A 13,147-nucleotide genomic window follows, 5' to 3' on the forward strand; every position below is an offset into this window, starting at 1 on the left:
AGTTATTTCATGAAATGACTGAGCAAAACAGCTGTTTAGTGCAGTGGTTGACAACGTCATTCTTTTTCCAGAATGACTGGTTTCATAACACGAACGCCATATTCTGCGTAATGTAGGGAGAACTATCAGGTCTAATACAATTCTTGACAAAACTCCCAATGATTTCAGAGTACCCAATATGTCAAATGCCACGCACAGAGCATTTGTTGAAGATTGTGCAGATCAGTGAAGAATCTTACATTCCTAAGACATTTCTCAGAATTTGCTTCAGCTGTGGAAAGAAAGGCAAATGCTCAAGTGGTGCTAATCTGTGTAGCAACAGTGTGCGATTCATGACAAGTGACGCTGCAGCACCGGGCATTACGCTGCTGCGTCTGATTCAGATACGATGGAGATGGTTCAGAACGGTGGGAAGAGGTGCTGGAAGGTGCAGCACAAATCAGCCCATCTGGGTCTGGAGCCCCCCAGTTCCAGTTTCCTCTTTCCCACTAACATTGCTGCTAAGGTGGGTCATCGTTTTGGAAGCAGCTGATACCATTTTGCACGAAAGGGTAGATGCTGTTCCCATAACGAGTGCTTGAAGAAACAGCACCTTAAAAGATAAATGAACAAAGCAAAAAGGATAACATAGATGAGGGTCTCAAGCACATTCCTAGTGTCTCAGTGGAGGTGAAATAGCATTCAAAAATATAAGAGATGTGATAAAGGAAAGCCAAGTTAATTTCCAAATTCAGGAGGGATTTGAAAGGTGAAGGTAGACTTTCAGCATAAATAAGGATTGCTGTAACTGGTTATGTTCCTATTACTCAACTTCCAGTTTATTAACGACTGAAGGATACTGTGAAAAAGGAACAGGTAAATATGATGAGTTTTGGTCAGGATGTTGCTGGCCTAGAGGTCATTAAGATTTTCTTTCTCACCTTTAACATAGCATCACATAAAATGGTGAGAGGAAGCTTCAAAATAACAAAAAGTGCTGGCTGCTCTTTGCACCGCATGTAATTAAGGTGTGCAGCTCCTTACTGCTTCAGTAATCATCACCTAGCTAGCACAGAAATGTGGGACCGGTTTGATTCAACTGAAAATGAAAAAGGTTTGTGTAAAGTAGCTACCGTGTACGTATTTTGGGAACAGGCTTGCTTTGAAGCGAGTGGGTGTGGAGGGGGGTTCTAGCAAGCTGGTGGGAGAGGGGGCTTGTGTAGCACTTGTGGGTTTTTTTCCCATTTCAAACACTGTGAACTTGTTGATGCTCCCTTACTTCAGGCATACATTATGTGTGTTACGGTTTTTGTCATGTTTAATTTACACTCTTATAAGTTCCACAGATATTTAAATATTTTTTGAAGAAGAGCCAACTACACAGATGGCAATTGCACATAGTGCTGCACATGAAAGTATTGGTGGTGTGGTTAGCATCCCTGGGAAAAGAAGTGCAACTGGTGGAACAAAAATTGGATGACGACATGGCTTTTCTGTACTGTTGACAAGGAATCAGAGGGCTAGGTGTTGTCAGTGGACTGAATAGGATTCAAGGGAGTCAGCTGCAGGCACTGAGCAGAATAGATAAGGATTTGAACATGAGTTCTGGGGCAGAATTTATTGTTAGTTTTGCAGTAAAAAAGGACGTTTTGCTGATCTGCTGGTCTTTGTGCTTGCAACTTCATGCACAAGCAACTAAATTGAGGGTGTCATTTGACCTGACCGTTAAGAAATGATGGTGTTGCAAAGAAATTGTTTCTAAGTGGCTGTTAAAGGTAAATTTGCTAAAAGCACCACTCAAAGATTCAGACCCAAAGAACACAGTAGTTCTTCTCATCGGTAATGTGTTGCAGCATATTGCAATATGTGTGCAAAAAGTGGATTTATATACTTGTAATCCTTGAGGTGATATGATTATGATCTGGGGACTAACAACCTTAGGCATAAGAGGTGGTCTCCGGTGTAGAGGCAATTTACTGGGCCTGTAATGGTCTGTATTCTGTAGGAAGCTGGAGTAAGTGGTCTTCATCCTTCTTGGCCTCAAGAGCTGTGCAACACTTGTGGTCGCGTCCCCTGTAGCCCTCCCTGTTCGCCCACGTGTTTCTGCTGGCTCGTGATGTCCGCCTTCCTTTGCCCCGGGAGCAGCACTTTACCCTAAGGGATGGCCACGTGTCGGGGAGCTGGGGGTGCGCCCGCTTTGTTCGGGGACGTTTCTCCCGCCGCGCCGGCCGTGCCCGAGCCCCGCGGGACGCGCCGCTGCCCCGCCGTGCGTGCCTGGCCCGGCCGTGCGCGTCCCCCCGGCCGGCCCCGCGGCGGAGCCAGGGAGCAGCGGCAGCACGCGGAGCATCCTGCTCTCGGGGGCCTGAGCGCGGGGGGCTGTGACGGCACGCCGGCGAGGAGACAGCAGCGCCTTTGCAGTCACGCCGCACGAAGTAACGCGCTCCCTGTCGTTCGAGTGCCCGCAGCCGCAACGCGAGTGGGGAGTGCTTCCCGGTGTGGTGTGTCTGACTGTGGGATCCCTGTGTGCTGAGCTCCAGGGAGATGGACAGGCCTTGGCCAAAGCAGCTTCCTATCTTTGTCCTTCCCATTCGAGTGTTTTTCAGCCTCAGAAAACACATTTAGCTTGAAGTACTGGTATTTTTCTGAGTGGTGCCTTTTGATGTTCTTGACTGGTACTATCTTTTAAATGCAGCTGTGTGTTGGAGAGAAGAAAGGCCAATGTACCAGCAGTTTCACCAGCACCTGTGTCAGTGCTGTCTTAGTTAGGTGTGCAGCGGGTCCTGCACCACACCAAACTCTTGAGATGTTGCCCCCCCCTCTCCCGTTCGGATCCAGAGCTGGATTTCAAAGGGGACTTTTTTGGAGCTGCTCAGCCAGACTGTGTGAAGACCTTGCACTGCAATGACCACAATGCAACACCAGCTAAAGGCTTCAATGAAATAAGTCTGCTTTTGTTTTCTGCTTGAAGGCTTGGTCTTTTGACAAGTGCAGGTAATGTCTTGTTCTTTATTTCTAGTGGACCATAAGAAACCTGAGTAGATAGTAAGTCACCTGAGCCATAAACATTTGAATGTCTCCAACGTCTGCCCGTTTCATAAAATAGCAGGACCAGTACCTCTCAGAAACCTTCACAGCCTCCCTGTCAGATTCTGTCAAGAAAAGTGAGGTTGTTAGAGCATGGAATCAGGGGGTTTGGCCCATGCTGGCTCATTCATTCATCTCAGCAGCAATTAGCGAGCCCTGAACACCCAGCACAGCAAAGATCTCACCGATTCAGGGTTTAAATGAGTCAGGATACAGCGCTCTCTGCAAGCTGGCCTTGCAGTTAACATTCACCACCTTTTCCCAGCTTTGAAAGGAGAAATAGTTGAGTCATGGCAATTAGTCTGCTGTCTTCCAGTGCCCATGAATTAGGTTATTGTCTGGCAGCACTATCAAGTTGGCCAATTAGGTTTTCTATGGCTAAAGCTGCCCCCTCCCTCCAGTTTTAAGTGCATCACAAAAAACAAACATGGCAAACCCTGAAACCGTCAGAGGTGCATCCAAAGAGTCAGGGATCACAAAGGAAGGAGAAGGACAACATGACAAGGAAATATAGGAAGATGAATGATAAGGAAATAGTGAACTGGAGGTGCTAAGTTCATTTCTCTTGTAACAGCGGAACAAGTAGATGTTCAGCAACGCTCAGAGTGAGTTTCAAGACTTAAAAAACTGCACAAGTTGCCTGGCGGCATGCAAAGAGAGTGAGGTATATTTATGTAAGGAACTGATAGCAGTCCTATTAGTGATTGTTAACAGGATGAAATAGAGGAGTACGGCAAACCCTTTCTTTTCTCAGTTATCCACAAAACAATTTTCCTGTGCACTCACAAAGTATGTTCAGGTAGTCAGCATCAGTGACGGGATGCTGAATTGTGTGGACAACTGGTTTATGTTCCCAGACCTAATTTTTCACAGGATGAACAGAGGAGATGTAGATGGACCTTTCTGGTATTGGCATCCTCAGCCATCTCGAGCGACATTTAATCTCTGCCCTTCTGCTGATGTTTCAAGTTGAGACGTTTGAACCTGGACCTCGGGTCCAGGCAGCTCGGGTGCTTGGGGATGCATGCTGCCGGGGAGGTGTTTGAGACCGTGTGAGGCTGTGAAGTTTCGGGGCCAGTTCTCTTCAACAAATGGATGGAAATAAAACCCCTCGGTTCTTTGTACAGCTTCGATACAAGCTTAGATTTTTGCCAGCTCAACTCGTAGCCTAAATTAAGCACATGTTGTGCCTAATTCTCATTTAGGCCAGTAATAGAGGTAACAAAACAGCTCATGGATTATATATGTGTAACGATATCCTTGTCTGGAGTTCCTGGGATGAAACACTGTGGAGCTCTGGACCCAGCCAGAGTTGTGGATTTTCAGCTGCTCACAGAACCACCTTGGAACGTTAGGTCCCAGGAGGATTTGTTTTCTTCTTTCCATTGCTAGATCCCTGAGCCATACAAAATCCTGCAAAACACTTCAAGATGCCTAGCGTGTGTGAGAACTGCTAACTTTAATTTAGAGTTTTGTCTGCTGTTCCCCTTAGTTTTAGTAACATACACCCGATAATGCTTATAGTTACACCCACATAAAACTAGAGCTCCTCTGCCGCAGTTGCTGGGTTCATTTCAGATTCTCCTCTTCTCCCTGTTCCTCCGTCAGCCCCTGTCAAGTGAAACGCAGCAGTCGGGTTTCCATCCCCACGGCTTCGGCCGCGCGGTTTGTTCCTGGGGCGGGGGCCGCCGCTGCCCGTGGAGCACCCCGGCTCTCCGGCTGCCCTGGCGCCCTGCCCAGCACGGGGGGCACCGCTGTGGGCTCTGCCCCTGCCCTCCCCACCCCGAATTCGGAGGCGATGCTGGCAGCGGAGCAGGGGCTCAGCTGTTGCTTGGTAACCGCAGCCACATTTCAAAAATGTACCCTTTTACAGCCAGCTTCCCAAACTAATGGCTTTGAAAGGAACGGTTGTTCTTTCAGGATCATTTTCATTTTGTTCTTTCTTTAAAAAAAAAAAAAGGGGGGGGGGGGTTGGGGGGGAAGAGTCTTTCAGCTCCAGCTTTGCTTTTCTTCTCTGCTCTTCTTCCCTCGCATCTGGTCCCACAAAGGGGAGCAGAGTCACATGGCCGGGAGCGAAGCCCTTTCATCCTCCTCTCCTCAGGGTTCAGCCGTTGCCATTTCTGAATTTCAGTCTGAGAGGAAGGGAACTGCAAGTGCTTCCCATAACGTCCGCATTTGTCTTGCGTCTACTCTTCACTGAGCACAGTTTTCCTCTTCAGAGATTATTTATTTCGCCCTCCTTGGGCGGTGGGTCGGTGTGGCGGGTGGGACCGGCGCCGTCGGGGCGTTCAGTGCCTGTGCTCGGCTCTCGTCCTGCTTTGCTGGGTGTTCCTCCCGGGCGCTGAAGCGGGACGGCTGCCGTTCCTCCGCCGCCGCCGCGGTGCCGGTGCCGGTGCCGGTGCCGGTGCCAGCCGCACGGCGTGGGAGCCTCCGCGGGCGCGGCCGGCCGGCGTGATCGCCGCGTTCCTGCCCAGGCAGCACCTCTGTGACGGACGGTGCGAGTGCCTCGACCTCGTGGGGAGCCGAGCAGCCACTGTACGTCACTCACGCTGCAGTTAGCCCCACAGACACGGCACAGAACTGCTGTCAGTAATTTATTTCTACCCGATCTTAAGTTTCTGTATGGCATCAATATCAGGACATCTTCCACGTAATTACTTTTACAGTGCTGGTAATAAATACCGGGAAGATGTTCACTCTATCCTGATCCCTTGATTAGCAATTAGAAACTTTCCAAATCGTACACACAAGGGCGCAAATTCTCACACCCATTAAATTGCTGGGGATGGAGAAGTGGCTCTGCAAAATAATCAGAGTTCACCGGTGTAATGAAACGCAAGTCTTTATCATGAGAGCAGTGAGAAGGTCTGCTTGGTACTTTCATGCCAAGGCAGGTTTTTCAGGTTTTAATGATAGTTCCACAAGCTGTAATGTTCCTTGGCTGTCCAAATGGCACTCTTCCTACCTCTGAAAACATCAAACGCCATTGCTGTTGTTTTGAATTTCAGTCCAGCCTCTAGAACAGGGTGTCACAGAGCAGCAGATGAGAAGGCCAGCCTCAACAGCAGCAAAAGAAAGCAGCAGTGAGGTATATTTCTATGCCGCTAGCAGAATTATGTTTAATTATCATGGCCAAATCGAGAGAGAGACAGAGCAGGTTGTAAGCATCCTGCTGACCTGCAGGTTGTTGCAGTACTCTGTGATGAAGGTATTCGCTGTGCAGTCGTGTGGTGTAGGACATCAGGACAGTTTTGCCTTGGTCTTTGTTGCTGTAGACTCTTCAACATCAGTGACTGAGCCCAGGTAGGGGTGGGGACAGGTCGGGTTCTTCATGCAGATCCGGTGGCGGGTGACTGGTGATCTGAAGAGGCTGGTGGAAGAGCCCGAGGTCATTCCTTGTCTGCAGGCCCAAGCACCTTGCCGGGATGTGCGAGCAGCAGCGGCCCCGGTGCCGGTGCTGTGCATCTGAGAGGGCTCCTGAGCGCAGCCGCACGGCGCCTTTCCGGCCGTGCCCGGCTCGCCGACTGACTGGCAGCGGCCGTGCTCTGAAGCCGTGGGCCATCCCTTGTGTTTTAAACAGCAGAGCTGCTCCCGGGGCTCAGAGGTCAGTTCCACCAATCGTGCTAAAGCTGTTTTGTGCGTCTGAGGAGCTCCATTCAATTCGCGCCAGCTCCGTCTAATCAAAAATTGAAATGACAGTGTCTTAACAACACTTGACGCGGACTGTCACCTTTTATTTCACCACTGCTGTCCCAGCACCTAGAAACGCACACAGCTGCAAAAGCAGAGGAGGCCAGCAGTGCAGGGAACGCACCTCTGAGCCACATCCCACATTTGTGGTGCCATAGCAAATGCAACAGGCTGGGCACCAAGACGAATTTGGCGCTGGAGCCAGGGATGCCTCGCTTTGTGGGTTCAGCCCGCTGCTGGAACCGGGGAGAGGGCCGACTTCAGGGGCTCTGTGCCTTCTGGGTCTGAGCGCCGGGGCAGGTCCCGAAGGATGTCTGTCATGGCTCGGGACTGCCCGTGGGCTCCTCCAGGTGCCCGGAGCTGTCCTGGCCCTGTGGGGACCATTTCAGGGGTGAGGGGTGAGAGAGCGCGCCCTGACCCCGCTGTTCTGCAGGATTGTGGCCTCCCTTTGGAAGTGCCAGGCGCAGCGCTCTGGTATTTGGCTGAATCGTGGTAGATCAGGTTTCTGTAGAGTTAGTGGGCAGTAACCTATTTTCTGTTTATTGCCTTTCCTTTGCCCTGTTCCCCTCAGAGGAGATGCTTTCCTAATGCATTTGCTCGTGAAATCCGCCTCAAACTCTTAAAGAAGGTGAAGTGGAATGAGAGAAAAGAGATTTTCTAGAATAAGTTGTAGGACAATAAACATTTCCTTCCTTGGTAGTTTCTTTTTTTTTTTTTTAATTTTCACTGTGATGAACAACAAATCTATAAAGAGTCTCTATGCATCAAAAAAATGCCAATACATAGAACAAGAACACTGTTCCATAACACAATTAAAAACAGGTATAATTTGAGCAACATCAATATTCTTTCAGAAGGTAGTGCCGCATTACAGAAGTAAGCACTACTTCCACATTTATAAACATATGTCAGAATTATTTCCTGAGTCAAGGGAAGGTGACATCCAGCACAATCTCTTTACTGGATTTATCCATTTATCCTAATTTTCACAACTGTGTATATTAAAAAAAAAAAAAAAAAAATGCTTATAGCAAATACCATCTTGTGCTGTAATGCTGTGGTGGGAATTGGGCTGGAGGAAGGAGTACTCACTCGGTCTCCCCCGGTGCCAGGACCTGCGATTAACACCCTGTAGACCTACCAGATGTTTCTTCATCTGCGACTGTTCTCCTGCCTCCCCTTCAGCTCCCGCTGAAGTCCCCGCGCCCCTGCGGCACCGGCCCTCGGTGGCTCTCCGTCAGACCCGGCTGGGCCATGATTCCTGAGGCAGAGGTGGTCTTTATTTATGCCCCAGGCAGCACCACACCCATCCATGAGATTATTATTCTTGATAATAATCGTGATCATTATTATCATTTAGGTACCCTCACTTGGTTTTATGCTACAGGATGGGTGTCCTGGTTTTGGCTGGGACAGAGTTAATTCTCTCCCCGGTAGCTGGTACAGCGCTGTGTTTTGGATTTAATATGAGAATAATGTTGATAACACGCTGATGTTTTGTATATTCTAATTATTTTATTATTATTATAATTGTCAAATTATAGTCATTATTTTCTTCCTTTTCTGATCTATTATTTCAGCCCACAAGTTTTACTTTTTTTTTGATTCTCTTCCCCATCCCACTGGCTGGGGGGAGTGAGTGAGCAGCTGTGTGGTGCTTAGTTGCCAGCTGGGGTTAAACCACAACCATAGGACAAAAGAATTGAAGATCTCTGTACCCTTGGCACCATTACTGAGTCATATTTTCACACCAATTAACATCTCTTCCAGAGCAGGTATTCAGGGCATCTGCTCATAGTTCACACTTTGTGGTTACCTTTTGTTCATATAAATATTAACCATGGTCTGTTGGGTATGGAAGGAAAAATCTTAGTCTGTATTAGTCACGTATTGCCGGCGTCCTCAGTCAAGGCAACCAAATATTCAGCATGTTTAAGAAGAATGAGACAAGAAAATTGCCCATCTTATTTTCGGACTAGCAATTAAAAACTTCCAGAGAAGCAGGCTGTTTACACAGTGAGAGGACATGGCGCAGAAAGAGTAGAGAGGTGGCTGGGCAAGCTGGGCTGGCTGGGCACTGCGGTGGCTGTGCACAGGGACCGAAATCTGTGATGATGAACACGGTGTGAAAACAGAGCTGGCAGAAATCACATGAAGAGGAGTCAGTGCTAATAAATATTGCATTAATAACAAAAAAGGATCACTCACATCTCAAGCTGGATGCATGCTCCCCTCCTCTTAACGGCAAGTTCAGAACCAAGCGTTCATTACCAGGTTTTGTTCTGCCTGTTTGCTTTTAATTTCCGATTCTCTGTTCTGGATGGCTGCAGCCATCTGACCCCTTGGATGCATTAACATTTTAGTGAGATGAGCAACAGGAGGCTGTGAAATGTCAGTCATCTTTGAAAAGCAAAAAGGATTTAGAAGTAGTTGATGGGCACGTGGTTGTCTTAATTCAGCATTATAACAGCAGAGATAACACTGACTCCTCCTCTGTCTCCTCCCCCTCCCACACACACTCACACTGAAGGAAAAAAAGACATTTGCATTCATTGCCAGGCTAGTGATGTGCTCGAAAGGATATTTATCCCTCCTGTAAACAGTCATGATTCCCTACCCTTCCCCAAGTTCTGGGTTGCTGACTTGTTTCCCTTTGCTTCTCAGGTAGATAAGGCTCTTCAAAACACAAGCATTGATGTAATAAATCAGAGAAAGAAAGGAAAAAGAAAAAAAAAGGTGCACACTCGTGTGTCTTAGAGGGCTTGCTCAAGGCAAGGAAAAATGAAGTCAAATGGCACACTACTCAAAGCCGTCATTTTCAGAAAACCAGAGTCTGATCTTGCAAGTCCACACTTAGTGTCCTTTTAGGAACTGTTCATTCATCAGAGTATTTCACATAATCTGACAGAAAATTATATTTACGATGCTTTTAGCTCCATTTGGGACATTTTTTTAATACTACTTCTGGGATGTAAATTATTTAAAAATCATCAATTTAGGTCTTTACATGAGGAGATGAAAGCTTAACCAAAAAGCTTTCCTGTTCATGGCAGTCTTAAATTCTGCGGGAGATCTATGTATTTTTGCTTAATTGAACACCTAAAGAAAAAAAAGAGCATGGCCTCATAACATTTTTAGTAGAAGTAAATGTTAGATTTATTTAGCCCCATTGACTTTTGAAATACAACCGCTAATAGCATCTGTTTAAATATTGTCCTCCAGAATGGATAAAACGTTTTATCACTAGGCATTAAATTCACTAACGGAGCATTTTATATGCCTCTGTCCCTTGCAGGGCTCTTGCGGCGGCTCCAGCCGCGTGTCCCCCCGTGAGGGGTGAAGGCGGGCTCCCCCGCGAGGGGGGCTGCCCCGAGAGCCCCTTCCCTGCGGGGGGTGCCTTGTGCCACGGGCAGCCCGGGCGGCCGGGGGACAGAGCCCACACACTCTTGTTCTGCCCGGGACCCTCCTGCTCTGCCCGGGACCCTCCTGCTCCACCCGGGACCCTCCTGCTCTGCCCGGGACCCTCTTGCTCCACTCAGGACCCTCTTGTTCCACCTGGGACCCTCCTGTTCCACCCAGGACCCTCCTGTTCCTCCCGGGACTCTCCTGCTCTGCCCGGGACCCTCCTGTTCCACTTGGGACCCTCCTGTTCCACCTGGGACCCTCCTGTTCCTCCCAGGACTCTCCTGTTCCACTTGGGACCCTCCTGCTCCGCCCGGGACCCTCCTGTTCCACCTGGGACCCTCTTGTTCCACCTGGGACCCTCCTGCTCTGCCCAGGACCCTCCTGCTCTGCCTGGGACCCTCCTGTTCCACCTGGGACCCTCCTGTTCCACCTGGGACCCTCCTGCTCTTCCCAGGACCCTCCTGCTCTGCCCGGGACCCTCCTGTTCCACCTGGGACCCTCCTGCTCTGCCCAGGACCCTCTTGCTCCACTCAGGACCCTCTTGTTCCACCTGGGACCCTCCTGCTCCACGCAGCCCTGTGGGGAAGGGGACGAGCCCCTGGCTGGCTCCCTCCCGGCCGGGGACACCTCGGCACTTGCTGCTGGCAGAGCCGAGGTGCCGGGACATTGGGGGCCGAGGGTCCCGACCCCCCCGTGTTGGCAAGCCAGGCACTCCCCGCCTTGTGTGCCCGTGGGTCGCGTGTCTAGCTGTGGCACAGGGCAGCGTGCCGTGCCGCTCCACGCTCCTTCCATAGCCAGCCTGGGCTGGATGCCAGCAGGGCTCGGCCTGGGCTGGAACTCTCTGGTCACAGAAACTGATATTCTTCTTCCTTAGGTGGTGGTTTTGGTTGCATACAATTCTTTTGTCTTGGTAGTTCCTTTAAAGAAGTAACGGGAGCAGTGTTTAAGAAATACTTGAACTCGTGACATATATCTAGCAGATGTAAACAACCTCAAAGACCAAGGATAAATGTAATTGAAAAGTGTCTAAATAAAAGATGTCTGTTTGGATACCATCTTCCTCTCTGAACAGTTCCAACCCCAAACTAATCCTCAGGAAGTGGGCGTGGGATGGAGCCACAAAACTGACTGCTCCTAGGAAAGGGACTGCTCTAATTGCACAAGAGAGTTGCAGTGAATGGTTTTGACATTCTTTTAAATGAGATACATCTGTTATGAATAAGAGTGTGAAAACTTGCTAAATATTCATGAATCTGTTTTTTCTTTTGTTCCAGTTGTGCATGGGGAGTCTGGGATGTTTCCCCCCCCTCCCAATTATTGGCTGTCTCATCTCTGTCAGTGCAAATCTGAGGGCTTCAGGACACATTTCATGTCGAGGCGCCGTGACTGATGCTAACCTTAAAATCAATATGTGAAAAGTTGGTGGTTGGAGGTGAGTATCGCTACAGATGCCCTAGAGACACTGGGATTCCCCATCATAATTAGCATTGATTCCCCTTTCATACGGGGGCTTTGTTGTCTGTGAACTCATTACATTGTGACCTGCATGTCAGACTTGCATTTATGCTCTGGGAAAGTCAGTGTATCTGCTACAGGTTCTTATGCTCCTGAGGCTGGAGTTGTTTAAATGCATGTGATGAGAGGACTGTTTAGAAATATTTCAAGTAAGAACTATAAAAGCAGGTTCCAAGGGTACTTTTTTACAGCCAGAATCTGTTCTCCTGCCTAAATGTGACATACTAAAAAGGCAGCACTCTGTTTATAAAACCAGCATGGAATCTCAATGCCTGCACTCATTGTTTCTGATGAATAGGGGGTGGCAACAGCACTGATGGAGCTTACTTGGAGGTTGGTTTGGCTCCATTATTGCTTTATTTGGGAGGACTTGACTTTTTTTGTGCTGCATTGACTTCCAAGTGATGCTGGAAAACCCAGATGGAGCAGAAGGTGCAGTACATCGAGTGGGGCTCTGCAGAATCCCCCAGGAGTCTCAGACTGAGTGCATCCAGTCAGTACTTCTCCTTGGCATAGGCTCTCCTCCAACTAGTCTCCTATAACCAGGTATTTGGGAAGAAGCACTGCTTGAATATGCTTGATGTAAAGAGAGGTCTTTGTCCCAAAGGAGTGAGGAAAAAAGGTAATTTTCATCCAAGAATGGCGGTACATAACCTCAGTTCTAAGGCAAGAATCAGCACACAACAAATTAACAAATCTTTGGTTTCAGTGTACGTTTAGACTGATTTATGATACCAAAAAATTTCATGCCTTCTGTAACGTGGAAGCCCTGAGTCACAGGTTATACCTGGCAAATGCTTTCATACAAGTAATCTGGGTTGGACCCCAGTACGGCTGTGAGACCCCTTTCTCAGATGTTGATTACCAGCAAGGTTGAGATGACTGGAATTTTGCTTGGCTTGACGATTCTGAAGTATTTAGCAGGGCAATGGGAACCGATGAACTATTTGCTCTTCCTTACCTGAATGAAATAATACTGACGTACCAGCTAACAGGAATTCATAATAAGTAAGTCATGTTGCAGGAGGAAAGAGCTGGAAAGAACTGTTCCATGTGCAGTTGGCTACTTCAGCTGTAACCACCTCTCCTAACAAAGAAAAAAGGCTGCAACTTAGGACGAATTCTAAAAGATAATACATTATTTGGAGACCTGTAAGCTTGATTTTCCAAGGCAGAATTCCCAAAGCCATGGTGATACAGAACAATTCCCCGAGGCCATGTATATACCTGAAACCCTCTGTTTAGGGAAGACATGGATTTAAAGGGGTAATGAGATCTTCTGTTGGCTCTCTGCAAAGAGATAAATGTCTCCCCTATGTGCTGCCCAAAATTTAGAAGCTCTTCTACACTGTAAGAGACCAGGTGAAATATGTTTATTTTTAAACCAAACTCTGCCTGCAAAGATACCCTCAAGTGTATGCTGTAAATAAATACACAAACCGAAAACATGTCTGAATATGTCTAGAGATAGAAT

At 48.1% G+C, this 13,147-nt stretch overlaps 1 long non-coding RNA gene across 1 annotated transcript in view; it reads left to right on the top strand.

Annotated features, from left to right (window-relative positions):
- LOC122153330 overlaps positions 1–13,147 on the top strand; it is a 109,030-nt gene that overhangs the window by 61,526 nt on the left and 34,357 nt on the right. Inside the window, exon 2 of the long non-coding RNA XR_006165197.1 lies at positions 11,433–11,590. This is a non-coding gene — a long non-coding RNA (uncharacterized LOC122153330). The remainder of the gene's footprint in view (positions 1–11,432; positions 11,591–13,147) is intronic.

Source organism: Tyto alba, unplaced genomic scaffold, assembly GCF_018691265.1.
Source record: "Tyto alba isolate M040663 unplaced genomic scaffold, T.alba_DEE_v4.0 Super-Scaffold_19, whole genome shotgun sequence".
Classification (NCBI taxonomy): domain Eukaryota; kingdom Metazoa; phylum Chordata; class Aves; order Strigiformes; family Tytonidae; genus Tyto; species Tyto alba.